Genomic DNA, 19377 nt, shown 5'->3' with positions numbered 1-19377 from the left:
AAATGTACAGCGCTCCAGCCCTCAGTAGGAGCATACCAAGTACCGAACTCCCCGCTGTCCAGAACAGTCGTTTCACTCGATCATCCATGCTGACACATACCGCAACACCAGTCCTAGCATACATGCCATGAACGTCATCCGCAAGAACACTTCCACTCTCAACAACACCCATCCCAACAGTCAAACACCCCCCCTCCCTCCACGCACAGCGACATAACCCCCGTATCACTAGTCCTCCCCCAACCCACTGAAGCAACCCAAACTTGCCAGTACCATGACCCCTCCCTCCACCCCAGACCCCATACTCAATAACCATAGAAAAACCATGTGGGGAATCCCCTCCTGGGGGCATTAGAGGTACACACCCATACACCCCGACACTCCCCTCCCGCCCCGCATATACCATACGGGGAAGACAGAGAAGAAGGGGTGGTGCCTGGCATACATAACCCCTGCAGGCTTAAGCCCATACATCAAACCATCGTGTCTCACCATCGCCCCACAATCGGATAAGTTACCAATGAGTTCAGGCGGACCGTGCATAAACTAGCTACTGCCCACACTGTCTCCTGCATTGCCATTAGCTTACGCAATCCAAGAACCATCCCAGCAGCGGGGGAAAGTGTTCAATGTCAGTTATCTCTCACCAGCAAGTCTACAGTGCAAGAGAGCAGCCATCCACGTCTCCACAGGTAGGGCAGGGCTGCTCCATCGCAAGCAGGGCATAAACTCCGAACAAAGCACCATTAGTTCAACAGTGAGCCAGCAAGCAATCGGTCACGAGGACCATGTCTCACCGCCGCTCCCCCAAGCGGACAAGGTACTGATCAATGCAGACGAATCGCCCATATAACAGCTGCTGCCCATATTGTCTCCTGCATCGCCACAAATCTGCGCGATCCCAGCACTATCCCAGCAGCGGGGCAGAGCGCTCAATGCCAGTTATCGCTCAGCAGCAAGTCTACAATGCAAGAAAGCAGCTATCAATGGCTCCAAAGGTAGGGCAGGGCAGCCCCAGCTCAAGCAGGGCACTTAATCCGAAACAAGCACCAAAAGTTCAACAGGGAACCAGCGATCAAGCTAATACAAGAACACATTTATGACTCATCGTGCTCGGCAGGATTACCTCCTGTCTCGTCCTCCTCCTCGTTACGCCTGTCCCTCCTAGCAGTGCAGAGTTTCTTAACGTAGTCCTCAGCTTGCTGCGGGTTCGTAAAGAAATGTTGTTTGCCCTGATGGGTCACCCTAAGTCGCGCCGGGTACAAAAGTGCATAATCCACCTGCATGTCCCTTAGTTTCTTTTTCACATCAAGAACTTCCTCCGCTGGTCCTGCACCATGGGCGTGAAATCTGGGTATAGGGAGAACTGTACACCATCACAGGCCAGGTTCCGGCTTGTTCGAGCTGCACGCAGCGCCACATCCCGATCGCGGTAGTTAAGCAACCGGGCGATGATAGGCCGCGGTTGCGCCCCCGGCTTGGGGATCGGGCCCAGAGAGCAGTGCGCCCTTTCGACAATAAACTGATTAGAGAAGGCCTCCTTACCCACTGCGGCGATTAGTATGTGTTCAACATAGTCCTCCATCCATCCAGTATTGGTGGATTCCGGAACCCCCGTGACGCGGATGTTATTGCGTCTGCTACTCGCCTCCAACTCCTCATTCTTCGCTGCTATCACTCTGAGGATATTATCCATACGGGTAAGGCGTGTTTCGTGGGTAGTGGATATGTCCTCTGCAGTGGAGATGCGTCGTTCCGCCTCCGTCAACCGTTCCTCGTGGACCTCCATCTTTTGCGCAACTCCATCCATCCTGGAAGACAAGCGGTCAACCTTATCCACAATAGTGGCGAAGCCCTGTCGCATCTCATCTATAAGCAGTCGCAGTTCTGGAGCCATAGGCGCAGGGGAGGGTTCGATGCTCGATGGTCCCGGGGCACCGCTGGCCCACGTCGTGCCACGCGGTGGTTTTTTGGCGGTCGCAGGTTCAAAGGCGAGTTTGGGCTGTTTCTTGCCCATCGTGCCCCGCCTGTGGGCACCCAATGGGGCTGGTGAGTGGTGAGTAGTCACGCGCTCTCCCTCCTCCAAGGTAGATCGCTCACCCCGGTAGTCCCCCACGTGGTGATCACGCTCGAGGCTATGTCAGCAAGGTGGGCAAACAGACCAGCAGTGCCCAATGATCCTCTCGCTCCTCTCGCACTCCGTTTCCATGGACTAGGGCCCGTCGGGAGCGCCCGCGTTGGAAGGCGGGCAACTGATCGCCGGGGTAGAGCCAGGCAGGCCCCAGTTGCGGGAGCACCCGGGAGGTGGATGGCAGTGGGGCGAGGGGAGGCTCAATACGCCCCTGTAGAATCCGCAAGACTGACCCCTCTGATGGTCTCCAGCGGCCGGCCGCCGCTCCTCTAGCCGCTATGCCCGGTTGCAGCGGCGTCACGTATGTATCCCGGGGGGGTCGGCGGGGAGGCGTGCAGCAAGGCCGGGTGATCGGCAAACCCCCTCGTCAGGCCCAGGCGAATGACGCCGTTTTCTGTCCGCAGTGCCAGCAGGGCACAGGTGCAGTGCACAGACTCTCCCCTCGCTGCAGCGTCCCTAGAGGGGGCGAGACTCACCTCCGCTTGCTTCCGGTGAGCCGTTAGCAGGCCGCCCGCCCGTCAGGCCGATCTCCGCGGATTCGAGGCCTAGCCACCTCGTGGGAAGCCGCGGCCTCGCGTAGCTCAGCGTCCAGTCTGCCGCAGTAGCTCTCCGTAGCGACGTCCCCGGGGAATGTTCACAGCGTCGTAGTTCAGGCGCCGGACCTTGGATCTTCACCAGAATTGGACGGGCACTGCAGCATAGGTGGGTCTAGCATCGGTGTGATTTCCAGGCGTCCACCTGCAGGTTAAGCGGATAAATGAAGGATGTTTCTGGCCAGGCAGCCAGAGCCTCACTGAAGTGCGGCCATTAGCTCGTGCGCCCTCTAGCGCCCCCAACGATGTCTTTAAAGTTTGTTTTTATCTTATCACATTTGATGTGCATTCAAATCCTGAGGTCAAATGTCAGGCTGCAACGTCCTCAGATAAATTGCTGTTTTTTTCTTTTAACATTGAGACTAGTGTTTACTTTTCTTTCTCTCACTACAAATTGAGAAAGTTTGGTAAAATTTACTATGTGATCTATCTGAGCGTCTTGCTGGCATGCAGGGAGTATGAAAGCAAAGGGTGTAAGAATTTTTTTCTATTAAACAACAAAATGTAAATTCCTGTAAATTAACTGTACAAATATTTCAAGATATATCTCCAGTTAGCAAAGCACAAATGTAGAACTTTTTTTGTAATTCTGAATTATGATAGAAACAAAGGGCCCAGCCAATAACAAATGCTATCTGGCCCATTAAGGGGCCTGAGAACAAAGTTGTGGCTAATGGCTACAAGACCTGTCCAGACACAACTACAGTTTCTATCACTAAGATCCACATGCCAATTGCCTACGCTACAAATACAAATGAGGAATCATCGAGCAAATTATGAATACACACTGGAAAAAAAGACGACCTACAACAACGCAGCATAACAACAGCTGGAAAGCCAAATTATTCTAGTAATCTAGGTTTCCTATAAGGGGTTGGCCCAAATGTATCTGCCGCACAGAAGGAAGCCCCCGAAACCAAAAGGGGATAAAAGGCCCAATCAAAGCAATCTGTCCATCTATGTTTTGTCAACTTTAATACGGCTTTCAACTATGTCGACCATGGAAAACTATGGTCAAAGCTTATAAAATGGGATATTCATAAACCTCTTCTGAGAGGAATTCAATAGCTTTCTACAAACACCTGATTAAAATTAGAAATGGAACTTGAGTCGCGAGAAAAATAATGACTCATCACAGCCTCAATCCGGAGTGCGTACTTCCACCATTTCTTTTTAATCTTTTCCTAGCAGACTTAAGCAAAGTTCTTGATGTATCCAACTGTTATCGTCCAAGCCTGGGACCACCTAGCCGTAGCCTCCTGTTGCTTGCAGATGATATATTTCTTTGCAGTATAACTAAGGGTGGTCTTCAATGACTCATAGACACATGATGAGATGGAAGCAATGGCTAGTCTTAAAAGTTTTATGGATGATTTTTTTTTCTGTCAGATCCCCTTTTACTTTAAATATGTTGGTGTGAGATTTTAACCTGCAACCGTGCCGCTACTGTTTTAACTACAAGGTATCTGATTTTGAGGAGCCATTTGCAACACAGGCACATTTTAAACACACACGTCAAGGTGAAGTGCCAAATAGCCTTACTCCTGAGTTTAATTTGGTAAACTTATTGAAGAGCAAACATGATCCCGTGGAGGCACACAAGCCTACCTTTAAGGGTGGAGGGCATTGTAGAGTGATTGATTATATATTTGTCTCTGGTTGTCTGTCAGTCACACTCTTAGATTTTGAGGTTTTTCAAAATCGTCTGAGTGACCATAACCCGTTAATGGCCTCATTTTATTGGGATAATAAAATGGTGAGCCCTACATCCGCTTACCAGGCACCCACCACACTGGCTGATCTGGGACGAAGGATAAAGTGGGCCAGCATTGTTCCACCGGCCTTTGTTCAAAATTGATTGCCGTGTTTCATACTGATTTTTAAACCTCTCTGTCAGTTGCAGAGCCACTACAGAGGATCCTGGCATCATTTAATAATATTTGTAGGTTTATTAAGTCGACACTCTTCAGAATCGTCTCTCCGTTGGCCACATGTGTGGTTTGATGGTTCGACAGGCAATGCTCCAGATCCCATTAGGACATCTGGAATCTCTTGCATGCTAAGCCCCGTTGTCAGGAAAAAGTTAGGAAGGCCAGGGGGGCCTTTAAGAAAGCCTGTAAAGATAGCAAAGCCCAACCCAGAAGCGCAATAGCGCATCCTTCTGGGATGTCATCAACTCGCCCCTTTTTTATGAAGACCATCTTACCAGGCAGGCATGTACTATTCCATCTCAGGCCTGGACGGACCATTTTAGGGCCATTTATAGTCTTGAAGGAGAGCCGGAGCCTGTAGAAGGCCCCCGGACAGAACATAACTTAACCTTTAGCCTCTCAGAGGGCGGAGTTGCTATTTCCTAGTTGCCTTTAATTAGGGCACCAGTGCCTGATGGGGTACCTGGTGACCTATACAAGAATTGTATAGACTTGTGGGCCCCGATGCTGACACTGCACTTAAACTCTGCTGTATCTAGTCATCTTCCCTCTACATGATCCCTATCAATAATAGTCCCTGTGTGAGAAGTTGGCCTGGTATATGCTATCCACTAATTAAAATGGGCACCTTGTACCAGTCCAAACAACTCTTATGGTGATTTAAGAGGTCAAAGATAACCTTAGAAAGCCATCCAAGTGGTAGCTGTGGAGAGCAGGCTACAGGCTTAGTCTTGAAGGAATGATAAGCAGCTTGTTTCACCAGAATGCAACCTTATTGTATTGGTTAAATGAAAGGAGAACCACACAGTAGTTATAAAAATATGTATTTATTATTATAACACACTCTAAATTCTTAACAGTATCTGCTACACGCAGATAAACACAAAGCACACAATACTGTAGCACAGAAACAATCGTAAATAGCACTAATACACAGGGGGAGACCAAACCATATACTAAAATAGTGGTATAAGAGCGACCTCTCGAGTCAAGACAGTGTCTAGAGGATGTAGAATCCCTGAGACCCCAAGGAACCACCCAAGGTGAGTAAGTAGGGACCCCATGGAGGATGGGTGCAGTGTGGGAACACGACCGCGTGTTCCGTACATTTCTATGGGAGAGTTTCGGTTGCAGTTTTAAAGTTTAAGGACCCTTCAAGGTGGACTTCGAAGAAACCCAGTGGAACTTAGGAGGTTGGAAAGCCTCCCCACCAATGGATACCGTAGTACCACAGTTAGCTATCCCAGGGAAGCCGGGTGCATAGGGTCGAAGTGGTATCGGAAACCGCAGTCAAACTCAATGGAGGACTTTCAAGAAGAGCCACTGCAGGGAAGAAGGAAAGTGTCGGAATCCAAAGGGGGGTTCTTTATGAAGAGTACCTGAAAGTAGAGGGGGCAGAGTTTGGGTCACTCAGGACTGACCAGGGTCTCGGTAGACGAATTCCCACCGATGTTGAGTGCTTCAGGTGTGAAGAGGGGGTGCTTGACTCTGCCGCCACAGGGACTAGGAGATGTCGAGAACAACTAGGAGCTTGATCTGAGCTGTCCCACAAAGAAGGTCGAGTGCTGAGGGGTCGATGTCCATCTGGAGCACCAACAAGCCTTGGCAGCGGTAACCCACGAAGAAGATTAAGAAATGTTACGGTTCGGACCAGCCAGGTCCAGAAGACTCACCAAACACAGTGGAGTCAGGGCAAGCCTGGAGCAATCAGGGGATCCCAAGAAAAGCAGTGTTGACCCTCAAAAGGATCCACAGGCTGGAGGCACAGGAGTCACGAGGGGACCTCAAGCAGTTTCACAAAGCAGCAACCCACTGAGCACTTGGTGTGAGGAGGCCAGAGTTCTTTGGAGGAAATAGTGCCAAAGGTTGGGGCTACTCAGAGCCCAGTGCACTTGTTTTGGAAATGCCAACAAGCATATGCACTTGCAAAAGTACGCGATGCACCGAGGTACAGGTATTGCAGCCCCATGAGGAATTGTTGGTGAGAGGGCAGCTCTGACCTTGAGGGATTTGTAAACCCACCTCCTGTGTTGCTGAAGCCTTCAGAGTCCGTAGGAGCTCAGGAGCAGCAGACCAGTAAATTGTGATGTGGTGCCTGCGGTTGCAGGGGAGTGACTCCTTCACTCCAAGGGAGATAACTTCAGTTGTCCTTGATGCTCCACAGGTCCTGCACAGAGCCTGTATGGTGCATGGGCACAAACGATGCTTCAAACTGAGAGGGAAACGAATCGGGCCCAAACGAAGTCTAGCGAAGTCAAGAATGTCCAGACAGTCGAAGTTCAGTGGTTTCTGTTTCAGAATCTTGTCCACTTCGAATCTAGGGTCCTACAGCCAGGTATGCCCTTTTGTACCCACAGGAGAGGATTGGATAGATTCAGGGCACCCTCCCAGGGCAGGGTCTGGGCAGAGGTGAGGTTACTCCCATGTCCTTTGTCCAGTTTCGCGCCAGAGCAGGAGCCAACGCCCCCGGGACTGGTTTGAACTGGACTATGCACAGGGCCACTCATGCAGAATTTCAGTCACTGGCAAGTGCACCCACCCAGGCCTAATACACTAAATCCTGTCTGGGAGGCGGTCACACCTCCCCTTTGACAGGATGCCTATTGTTCTGCCTTCCCTTGCCCGAGCTTGGCTTAGCACCAGGAGAGCAGAAATGTGTCTCTGGTCGGCAGCAACCCTTTTGGGCTGCCCGGGACTAGAAGGCTGGTACTGGGAACACCAGGGACCTCACAAAGCTTGTTTCTGAGGGGTGGAATCATACCTCCCACACCAGTTACCGGTGTGGTGGTATGATTCCACAATGTTTAACACCAAACACGATAGGGTTACACTGACAACCCGGGACAATTGACTCTGTAGGCTGTAGGGGTGTCCCGCTCATGCAGGGGCACCCTCTCACTTTGAACCAAGCACCCTGCCTTCAGGATTGATAAGGCCTGCAATAAGGGGTGACTTTTAGGTTTTAAGTGCAGTGACCCTTAGATATAGGAAACCTATATCTAACGTAAGAGGTGTATATGCCCTTTTGGGCTGCCCGGGACTAGAAGGCTGGTACCGGGAACACCAGAGACCTCACAAAGCTCATTTCCGAGGGGTGGAATCATACCTCCCACAGCGGTTACCAGTGTGGGAGGTATGATTCCACAATGTTTGAATCCAAACACAATAGGGTTACTTTCAGCCGTTTTAGAGTTTGTCATCACGCGGTCGCATAATGAATGACTGAATGAATGAATACACATTTATATAGCGCATGGCTACCCAAGGGCATCCCAGCACTTAATGTGGCACCTAATAAACTAAGAACAGATCACGGAAAAAGAAAAGTTTTAAGCTGTTTTCTGAAATTAAGATGATTGGATTCCAGACGTATATGATCGGGTAGCCAGTTCCAAAACTTGGCTGCATTGTATGAAAACCACTGACCTCCAGTTCGTAAACGCTTGATCATGGGAACTGCGAGTAAACGTTTATTGTTGGATCTCAAAGACCTATTGGGGAGGTAAAGTTGCACCATAGAGTGAATCAATGGGGAAGCTTTCTCCAAAATAGCTTTATGAACAATGCACATTGCCTTGAATCTAATTCTTTCGTGGATGGGAAGCCAGTGCAAAATAGTTAGGGCTGGTTTGGCTGAATTACGTTTGGGAATGTTCATTATAGGCGGGTTGCACAGTTCTGAACAATTTGCAGTCTCTTAGTAGTGCCCTGTGGCGCTCCCAGATAGACTGCATTCGCATAATCCAGCCGAGAGAGTATCAGTGCCGAGGCTAATAATCGTCTAGAGACAAAAGGAAGGAGAGGGAGAATCTTTCTTATCATCCTAAGGAGTCCATAGCAATTGGCTGCAACTTTGCGAGCTTGTTCTTTAAAGTCCAAATTGCAGTCAAGACAGACTCCCAAACTCTTGATCTGTTTTTTTGGAGCAGGTGGGTGGCCTAGGCAGCTGGGCCACAGAAAGTCTATATTAGCGGGGGCAGATGACCAAGGAGCATGCGTTCTGTCTTTGCTCCATTCAATTTTAAAAATTACTTGTCCATCCACTCAGAAATCTTCCCGAGACATAAGGTTAGACCAGGGTCAGATTTGTCCTGCTGGCTGAGGGATACCGCCAGTTGGGGGTCGTCAGCGTTAGTGATGATCTGTGTCCCCCATGGACGCACCATTTCTGCTAGAGAACTCATGTAGATGTTAAACATGGTAGGACTCAAGGAAGATCCCTGGGTGACTCCACACCTCAAAGGAATCTGCTTTGAACCAGCATCATCTTCATAGACTGAAAAAAGTCTATTTTTAAGGAAAGACTGAAGCCAGTTCAGTGGGATTCCAGCCACACCCACCTCCCTGAATCTTTGGACCATTAGTTGGTGATTAACAGTGTCGAAGGCTGCGCTGAGATCTAACAAAATAAGAACAGCGCAGCCTCCATCGCACAAAATTTTCCTAGACTCCTCTATCACGGCAATGAGAGCAGTCTCCGTGCCCTGTTGGCATCTGAAGCCTGTCTGTGTGGAATGAAGGCAATTGTTATTTTTCAAAAATGCTGACAGTACAGAGTTAACATGTTTTTCAGGTACTTTGCTGATTCCTGGCAACAGAGAGATGGGCCGATAATTAGCCCAATCCTCAGGGTCAAGATTTGTCTTTTTCAAAAGTGCTTTGGCCCTTGCCTATTTCCAGAGTGCAGGCACCAGTCATCTTAGGAGAGAAGTGTTTATCACACCCCGAATAACCAGAGATACTTTTTCAGAGACCTGATTTAAAATAGTCGGAGGAGCAGGGTCTGCGGGGGAGCACGATTTTAATTGCATCAGAAGTTCCTGCAGGGTAGGTAAAGTCAGAAGAGGAAACTCTTCCAGCCAGGCTTGCTGTTTCGGAGTTACAAGATCAGTTGTGGAATTAGTTTGTAAAAAAAGTCCTATAGATGTTTTGGAATTTGGCAGAAAAGAATTCAGCTATTTCATCACACCGCCGCTGGGCTCTATCGGAAGCAGTGGGGGGACTGGGAAGTGTGATGAGGGATTTAGCAATTGAAAAAATTTCCCGGGGGGAATTGGCCGCTTAAACAATATTATCCTGATAAAAACTCCCTTGAGTGACCTTCATTTCCTTTTTATAGAGTTTTATTACCTCTCTGTATTTGGCTTTGCTGATAACCACAAAATCTTTTCTCCATTTCCTCTCACATTGTTTACATGTTTGTTTAAGTTGCCTGAGTTTATGGGAATACCAGGCTTTTTTATTGATTCCTACTCGATGGTGGAATTCTTTCCTGGGGAGGACTAAGTCCAGTGAAGATTCAAGCCAACTATTAAAATTGTCATTAGTGATGATAATGTTTGGATGAGGTGTAAGAGTCGTGTTTTTTAACTCAGTTGCCCAAATTTCCAAAGGTCTTTAGACCAGATGCGACCACATTTATTTAGTTCTGGCAAAAGGCAAGAGGGAGTCCCGTGGGGTCCAAGTAATTGGTAATAGGAAATGATCTGACCAGGGAACCAGGATGGGATCATCCTCCACAAGGTCCTGTAGATTAGAGAATATGGGGTTAAGCAGATGACCTTGATTATGGGTGGGGCTATACACTCTTTGCTTAAATTGAAACGTTTCCAGACCTTCAATAAGATACAATGTAAAGGTGGAATACAAGTCATCAAAATGTATATTAATATCACCCAAAATTGTGCCACTCTATATGTCGATAATGGCTGATATACTGACAACCCGGGAGAATGGACTCCGTAGGCTGCAAGGGTGTCCTGCTCATGCAAGGGCACCCTCTCAATTTGAACCAAGCACCCTGCCTTCAGAATTGATAAGGCCTGCTATAGAGGTGACATAGATTTTAAGTGCAGTGACCCTTAGATATAGGAAACCTATATCTAAAGTAAGAGGTGTATGCACCATCTTACACTGGCTGCAGTGGCAGGCCTTTAGTTCCATTTTGCATGACCTCTCATGGGTGGCAATACACATCCTTCTGCCCATGGGAGGCCTCTGGGGTACCTATGCCCTGGGTACATGGGTACCATGTACTAGGGACTGACACAGGTACCCCAGTATCCAATCTGGAGTGTACCTAAGTACATGGCATAACATTTTAGGGAGAAAGCAGATAGACTGGGGTCCTGATTAGCAGGATCCCAGTCAGACTAGTCAAAAACAGTATTACATGAAGCAAAAAGTGGAGGTAGCCAAAAGAAGCAGATCCTACTTTCCTACACCCTGTTTTCAAAAAGGACAATAGATCAGACCCGGCCTGTTTTAGACCCATTTCCCTCATAGATTCGGAGGTGAAAATTATTGGTAGGATCCTATTAAATCGCCTTACGGACTGGGCCGAGGCGCAAGACTTCTTGTCTGACCTCCAGTATAGGTTACGCCCTGGCCGGAGAACAATAGACCAGACCCTGAATCTCTATCTTTTAACCTGCAAGTACACCAAGGCCAAGTAGGGGGCCATCCATCTGGCCTTCATGGATCTCAGCACAGCTTTTGATAATGGTAACCGCTCTAAGCTCTAATCAATGATGGAACAGATGGACGTCGATATAGTTTTAATTAATTTTTTGCGTGATTTGCACAATGGCCTCTCCGCCAGTGTCAGGTTTAGTCCCAATGGGGAATGCACTGAGCACTTTAAACTCCAGCGAGGTGTGCAGCAGGGTTGCATTTTAGCTCCTTTTCTATTTATATTTTATATCAACAGCTTAGAGCAGGTCTTGACTGTCACAGGTGTTGACATCCCCAGAGTAGGTGGTCGTCCCATTCCCGCCTTACTATATGCGCACGACCCAGTATTAATGGCCCGCACTGCTAAAAGCCTGAACAAGCTTTTTTCTCTTTTTATTAATTTTATGAATAACCTTGACTTATCCACTAATTTTTCTAAATCCCATGTCATGAACTTTGGCCCATCAAAAATAAAAACAATTAAATATGTAATAGATGGCCAATACATTAGAAGGGTGGACAAGTTCAAGTATCTGGGGATTCAATTGGATTCTAAGCTCAATTGGCACTCGCTCATTATTCAAAATGTTTCCTCCTTCAATAGGGCGATATTGGGGCGCACCCATGTCCAATCGGTTCTGGCAATTTATAGGGCTAAATGTATCCCCGTAGTGAGCGTTGGTAGCGGAATCTGGGGATACGTCCAGGTTACTCCACTTCAAGTGGCAGACAATACATTTTTAAGGTGTCTCCTGAGCTTTTGTCAAAGTACACCTTACGAAATCGTACACAAAGAACTAGGTATGGATCACTTTGCTGATTGGCTTCACCTTAACCCATTAAAACTGGAACACGATCTGGACAAAGGTGGAGTTGGGCTTCAGTAGACTGATCTTGCAAGACAGCTTGCAATTAGACAAGCTTCTACAGATCCCTTGGCTGGCGTATATGGCACATAGCTTGTGGGCTTTAGGGAGGCAGGATATGTCTGTTAACAATTCAAGCATAACTTGCCAGATGCAAAATGGGTTGAATCTTCACTCATGGACATGCTCACATCAGAACGCGCGGATGTTGCTCTTACAAAACATTACACGCGACACGTGGTGTTGGTTAAAACAGGTTAGTGGGGTGGAAACATGCTAAAAATGTGCCGATGGTGTGCAAATCACCGACTGTAGCGACGCACCAAAAGAAGAAGCCGTTAGTCGGAGGAAAATCCTCTTCAAGCCTCACCCAAGGTGGCCACCGTGGGTGTGACGGCAAGACGCTTCCCAAAATGCCAAGCAGGACTTCCTTCGTGTTGAAGTGACGTCCGGCGAATTGGAAGAATGTAGGAGTAGAGGTCGGAACTCCCAGGCTTGAGGAATCCAATATGACAAAGGTGAAAGCGAGCGCGGAGACTGTGCAGCCTGTGATTATTTGAAAATGTGTAGAAGTAAAACAAAATGACCCACCTCATAAAAGGCACCAAATATTCCATGTGGAAAATGTTTTCTAAACGTGAAGGGTTGTAAAGTAGAAATACGTGCTGCGAACGGACCGGTGTTCTCCAGCAGTAACGTCGAGTAGCGCAGTGTGCCGAAAGTGAGTCCACCCCACCCCTAGTACCAAAATGTAGTGGGAGGAAACAGGAACTCGCAGAGGCGTCACTTTAAATCCAGAGGGGTTTATCAGAATAAATCAAACAAGCATATAAACAATAAGGAGTCCATGGCAGGAGGAGCTGCACGGCCAGGAAATAAGAAGCAACTGCCGTGACCAGAGTAGAACATAGCATGACACAATAGGAATTCCATGGAAAACATTCTGAAGGTTAAAGGAACAGTGAGCAACTTGCCACAAACAGTTAGTAATAACAGCTTTTCACACCCTTTATAACACCCTAAAAAGACCAACACTCCAACTATTGCTACCTGTCATGGCAACAAAGCTTCTTCCTGCTCTCAATTAAGGCAGTGAGGTTCTGTGAGGTTGGGACTCCTCCCTGCTTGATGGAATAGTCATCAAAACGTACAAACAAGCTTTCAAGGTTCCAAAAAACGCATCACCTGCACAAATCCGACTGGAAATCAGTCTCACAAATCTAACAGTATCCAGGCAGTGTGCTCTCATTAGATGTTGTTATATATTGAAACACTCCAATGAAAACTCCATTAATAAAATACTCTGGACAATAATTGCAGGCCCTTCTTCATTGCCTTTGAAATCTTTCCTAGCCAGCACAATAGATATAATGCTGGCTCAAGTCCTATGGAATCAATTACTACTGCATGTGACCTTCAAAAAATACTCAAAAAAGGCATGCAGAAAATGTCCTTGCTACAAGATAAATCAACACTGGCTAAAAGATGTCACGCCTGGATGCAGGTCAACAAATACAAATTATTGAAACCGGCAATCTATTTTGAAACAACCTCCTCTGAAACAGAAATTTCTCATTCTCCATTTGGGCTCACTGCCATCACCGGCAAAGAACATGCTGGCACAGGAATGACGGAATCTTCTGTCATCTTTGTGGGGCACCCAGACAATATCTAATCAACCTGGTCTACGTTTGCCCACACCTTAAACAAGCAAGGCAAGGCAAGGTGGAGTCAGTCAATTATCTGTCTAAATCCTGAAGACACCATCTTGAACTGTCTCTTTATCAGATTTCTTGGCAAGCGCTAACAGGCCCTTCATAGTTGGACAGTGAGACTGAACCCCGCCCATAGGCCAGTCTAACAGCTGTACCCAAGTAAAAACTAAAACCAACAGAGACGGTTGGCCTAGACTTTCTCATGTCTTCATTAGGTTGTAACTAGAACCAGGGTCATAGAGCTAGCCATGTGGGTCCTACTCTTACCACAAACTAATTTCGCTGCACGATCTATAGCTGTACCAAGCACTTTATCCTTCCTCTCTTAATCTTTTAGCCAGTGGCGGCCAATGCATATTAACAGTGGTTCGGCGGGTGGAAGGAGTGCACGGAAGTGCAGTGGGAAAAGAATAACAAACAGAAATCTTATGCTGCTTTTGCCGCCTCGCCCCTCGGAGCTCCTCTGCTTCCAGGTCGCAGCAGACACTGGGACAGCAGCAGACTCCCCATCTAATCCCATGCTGCTCTTATGCTGCCTGAGAGCAGCGCAGTGATTGGCCTTAGCAGCCAGTCCGCTCAGGACAGGGAGTCTGTGCTGTTTCTCCAATACAGCTGTACAATACAGCCAGGTTGGAGAAACCTAACTGCACATGTCAGTTTGGCCGGCCTAAGACGGACAGCCAGACATGCACAGTTAGTAGGGCACTTCACTTCACCCCCGTCCCGTGGCCTGGCCCCACCCATCCCCAAACACGCCGGCTCTCACTCATCAGAGGGAGAGCAGTGAGAAAAACCGAAAAAGGAACACCGCAAACCTTTAGAAGCAATGGGTCCTGAAATAAACACCCCTGGGTGGCAGAAGCCCACCATGAAGGAACACAAAAGAGCCAAGGATCACTAAATTAGTCCAGAGGGACCAGAGAAAAGTGCCTTTGTTGTAACCGGTCCAATGGGCCGCTAAGCGCTGCTGGGACACAAAAGTGAACCCTTGCTAAGACATTCTCCCAGGGAGCTTGTGCAAGCGTGGTCCCTCAGGTGATCAATTAATCGGCACAAAGCGCCTTCTCAAATTACAATACTATCTGAGAAGGACAAAGGTCCCGGGGAGAAAGTTGTGTGGTGCCCATTCTCATTCGGATTGTCCCAAGGTCCCCCAGTGGTCTAGAGACCAATTCCAGAAGAAGCTAGTACTGGTGTGATCCTGCATTCTTTTGTGTCCCCTGATCCCAAGTACCCAAGGACTGAAGACCCCATGAGCGGTACTGCACTCCATCCGTGAAGCTCCCAGGAAGTCATCAATCCAAGAGCCCCAGAACACTGTTTTGCATGGGCTATTGCTCCTCGCGTACAGAGTGAGCCAGAAGGAGGGTCGCAGCAGGAACTCTCCCATGGAGAAAGACTTCCAGGCCCTAAGCCGGCAAAGAGCAGTGTTGGCTGGGCAGGGAGCCACTAGGGTCGCAAAGACTTGGGCTTCCGTGGCACCTTTGGCAACCATGACCTCGGTGCACCATGAAGGGGCAGGAGCACTGTGGCCGTAAAAAGGAGAAATCCGCACTGAAGGTGCATTTGTAGACTAAAACGTAGAAAGCCATTGTGAGTCCAAATAGTTCAAAGGCAAAGTCACCAAGTCAGCAGCACCATCAACATGCTATCTAAGGAGGGGAAGAGAGGGTTGACAGTCCAGCACACGTCCTCCCTCATATACTAATCTCACACAACACTTCCTTCATCAACTTGCTCATGTGGCTCTGGGGGGCTACTAGGAGAACAGTAGGCACCCACAACGGGAAACGGCCACTACAACGAGGCCGTTTTAACGAAAACCTTAACCACGCATGCATTACAACGCATGCGTGGTTACAACGACAGCCTTTACCACGCATACGTTTACTACGAGGTACGTAGTAAAGGCATGTGTGGGAAAGGGTAAAAATAAAAAAAGGGGGGTTGGGGGGTCTCCCCCCCCCCCAAAAAAAAAACACTAACCATTAGACGAGATGTGCAGGCAATCAGCGTCGCAGAGGAAGGAAACAGCCGTTTCTCTTTTCCTACGTATGACGTCACCACGAAAAAATATGTGGAGAAGGATACGCGTGAAAATACCATTCCGTAGTAACGCATGCGTGGTAAAGGCATGCGTTACAACGGAGTTCGTTGTAAGAACATACAACCACCCACAACAGGCTTCTTCGGAGATTTGAATTCACCGTAAGTCTCTTAGGTTATGGGATTCCAAACCTGGCGGTTTTATCCTCATTTGCAAGTAGCGGTCGAAGTGCATAAAAACAGTATGGGAACTGTGATGCTGCATGCAATGTGGGTGGGTTCTGTGAGCATGGTGAGCAAAGGTGTTGCTAAAAATGTTTTAATATTCTGTAAGGTTTTTCGTCTTTCACCTCCTTGTAAGTACATCTAAAATAACGTGCAGCTTAAATGAAAAATAAATACAAGTTAACTTAATCAGTGGGAAATGTACTATATACATTATGAAACCTTTATTAGTTAATGCTCTGTAGAGATCTGTTTCTGTAACCAGAGAGCCACAACATTGAATCTTGGTTGGTGCAGTGGAGAATAGCGACTTGTTTATTTTCAGTCCTGCCAGGTCCCAGCCTGTGACAGGAAGCACTTTGAATATGTAAGTCATTGTTTTAAACTTACATCACACCCATTATAAGATTGGTTGCTACAAAATCTGCAAAAAGGTTTAGAATAAAAAGGTGCTTCAATAATATAGATTTTAGTAATACATCGACTGTATGCAGGGCATTATTTATATATAAATGCCCTTTAAAAACATGCACTTCACATCTTAGCTGGTGAGTCCCTAGCACTACCACTCAAAAAGAATAAATCTGTGTTATCAGGAAACTTCAAGTGATTGCATCAATTAAAGCCAATACCAGCTTCCAAGCACCCTTTACAATTGCAAATTAACGAGCTGCGCACATTTACATTTCTTTCAGGCAAGCAGGCATGTCTGCCTTTGACGCAGATGTCGTCTGTCCTTATCTTTCCAAGTACCTGTGACATTGTCAAGTCACTCAGATATTGACATCAACAAGGCACTTGATGCCACATCTGTTTGGAACAAGTGCCTTCTGACCTCAATTTCAAGGTCAAAGAAGAACAACAGCCAAAACAGTATAGTCTGAATTGTTGTATGTTTACCTTATTTGTTTAAAAGAATGCGTCTTAGACATTAGTTGAAGATTGGTGCCACCTGAACTGTCATGTGCCTGTCCTATTGTGGCCTTTGTAACTCTCTTACTGTTTTACAGCTGAAGTCCTGCCAGGTCATGTCGGTACCCTTGACCCCCAGGAACCACTGGATTCCCCGTTCAACTCACCAGTTCAACTCCTGGCATTGTGTCTTCGTGGTTTGACAGGATGACTGCTAGTATACTTCAACAAGTACTGCATTAACAAGTGGGCACCACCGGCCACCTTTCCATCTTCGCTAGCAGTAGGTCTAAGTATGACTCATGCGCTGCAATGCCTCTCTCTCTATCGCTGTGCACCCTACAGACCACAAGACCTACAGCAGCAACCAAGAGAGATTTCCTTATATGGCGGCAGAGGGTCTGGTGTGGCATTTAAGGAAGCCTTACATGTGACTGACTCAACCCCAGTCCTGCCAGCCTGTAAGAGCCATGTGAGAATGTGATAGTTCCGACACCACGCAAGCCCGCCGCCTGACCAAATTAGGCTTCTGCAGTCCGAATACCTGCGAAATGCAATAGATTCCCTATTATCACAGCAGTCAGTAAGATGTGGGAATGCATATCTCGAATATTGTTTGGGATCCATTATTGCACAAAATAAAGTGGTATAAAAATGTATAATTCACATACTTTGAAATATGAGACTATTTAACGGGTCATGGTTCCCCGTGAAATATAGGTTTCTGAACCTAGGCATTCTAATCCATGCCCATGATTTGCTGCACCCTGCACAGAACAGCTTCCACTATCTCTCCCTTCTATAGATAAAATGTTTTTATAAACAAAGGAAAGGGTGCTTATTCTAACATTCTAGATTATTAACTGCATGATCACTTTTCTCACCTTTGTTTCTGTAGACAATTAAACAGTACAGTTTTGTATTTCATTAGATGTTTTCAGTAAACAGTTCCCTGATTTGAAAAACATATTTTTCAGGCTAGCTGGCCCAAAAATAAAGGGTAACGTAATACAGTTCTGCATACCAATCTAGAGATTCTTGTCACCTTTCCAAACCACTCAGTATTTAGCGCTGTGGTTTCTGATGTCATCAGAACTTTTGAAGGCAATATGAAACCACATTACACAGCCAGCCTTCAAGAAGAATGTGTGCACAGCCGCCGTGCTCAGTCCATTGTCTTTCCTTCATAGGCTGAAAAAAGGCTGCCCTGGTTTTATTTAGCTTCCTTGCCGTGCTGATCTGGCTCTGTTTACATTGTAAACTTCCTTCTGTGTAACTTTGCTTTACAGGTTTCTTCAGGTTTCGCCTGAGACCAACCCTTTCCAGCTCTCCACAGATGACACATTATATTCCCGACCCACTGTGTGTGTTACTTTTGTTTGCTCAGTAGCATGTCAGAGTTTGGCAGTGCTGCGATCTGCTTCTTCCCCAGGCCGTGTGTACTCGTGTGACCCTCAATTGTTTCTCTCTTTTTGTTGGACTGCCTTAAATATATGTATATGTAAATATGTGTTATATAATTGTCCAAGCCTAATCGCTGTTAAAATGCAATCATGTGTGAACTTACTATTTGTATATTTAGAACTCCAACCACTAGTGTATGTAGTAGACCTTCATACTTACTACCATTCCTATGTGATTTTAGAGTTTATCTGTTTGTACTCTTCCTTGAGTGACTTTACAACTTGTACATGTGCAATTTTTTTCCTGTTTATATCTCTTCTTGTGTGAACGTACTATTTGTATATAAAGAACTCTACCCACTAGTATATGTAGTAGACCTTTGTACTTACTACCATTCCTATGTGATTCTAGATTTAATCTGTTTGTACCTCTCCCTTGAGTGTCTTTACAACTTGTACATGTGCATTTTTTTCCTGTTTATATCTCTTCCTTGAGTGACTTTTTACCTTGTACATTTGCAAATGTTTTTTTCTGCTGTTTGTATCTCTTATGTAACTCATGTAATCCATAGACCTTATGTAACGCAACTGGTTCTTTTGTAAAGCGCTCTGACACCTTCAGGTAATGTCTGCGCTATATAAAATCGCATTAAATAAAATAAAAAATAAAATACACTTCTTCTTTGTGTGAGGCTTGGATTTTTCACAAACTCAGTGACTTCAGTGATGTAACACTGAATATTTTCTCTGTGTTTTGTGTGTATTATCTGTCTTTTTGCAGCACTGCAGAGCAATAGTAGTGTGCGGTTTTGTATTATTTTTATTGTACTTGTTTGGAATGGCACTTTGCCAGAGGTAATCTAATTAAAAAAGAAATAACTGAACCATCTGACCGACCTTTGTGCAATGCTGCTGTAACCCATTTCTAGAAATGTTTTCTTCTGTTGTGGTGCTGCTGGGAGCCCATCAAGTCACAATAAGCTACTGGCACTGCCAAACGTTTGCAACTGCGTGGAAAATGACCCACCATCCACCACACAGTATTTACCTTCTTCAAACTTTAATTGGCGCTGGTGACCAGGAACGGTGTAGGATTTGTGCC

General features: G+C 46.6%; 1 protein-coding gene across 12 annotated transcripts in view; it reads left to right on the top strand.

Annotated features, from left to right (window-relative positions):
• The window catches only part of LOC147702483 (uncharacterized), a 203202-nt gene extending 184252 nt beyond the window's left edge, over nucleotides 1-18950 (top strand). For all 12 annotated transcript variants that reach the window (XM_086931113.1, XM_086931114.1, XM_086931109.1 and 9 more), the window contains one exon: nucleotides 16971-18950. The gene's annotated coding sequence lies outside the window, so the exon portion shown is untranslated. The remainder of the gene's footprint in view (nucleotides 1-16970) is intronic.
• Nucleotides 18951-19377: the final 427 nt, after the last annotated feature.

The sequence above is a fragment of the Lissotriton vulgaris genome, chromosome 7, assembly GCF_964263255.1.
Source record: "Lissotriton vulgaris chromosome 7, aLisVul1.2, whole genome shotgun sequence".
Classification (NCBI taxonomy): Eukaryota; Metazoa; Chordata; class Amphibia; order Caudata; family Salamandridae; genus Lissotriton; species Lissotriton vulgaris.
This window is presented reverse-complemented; position numbering and strand designations above follow the sequence as displayed.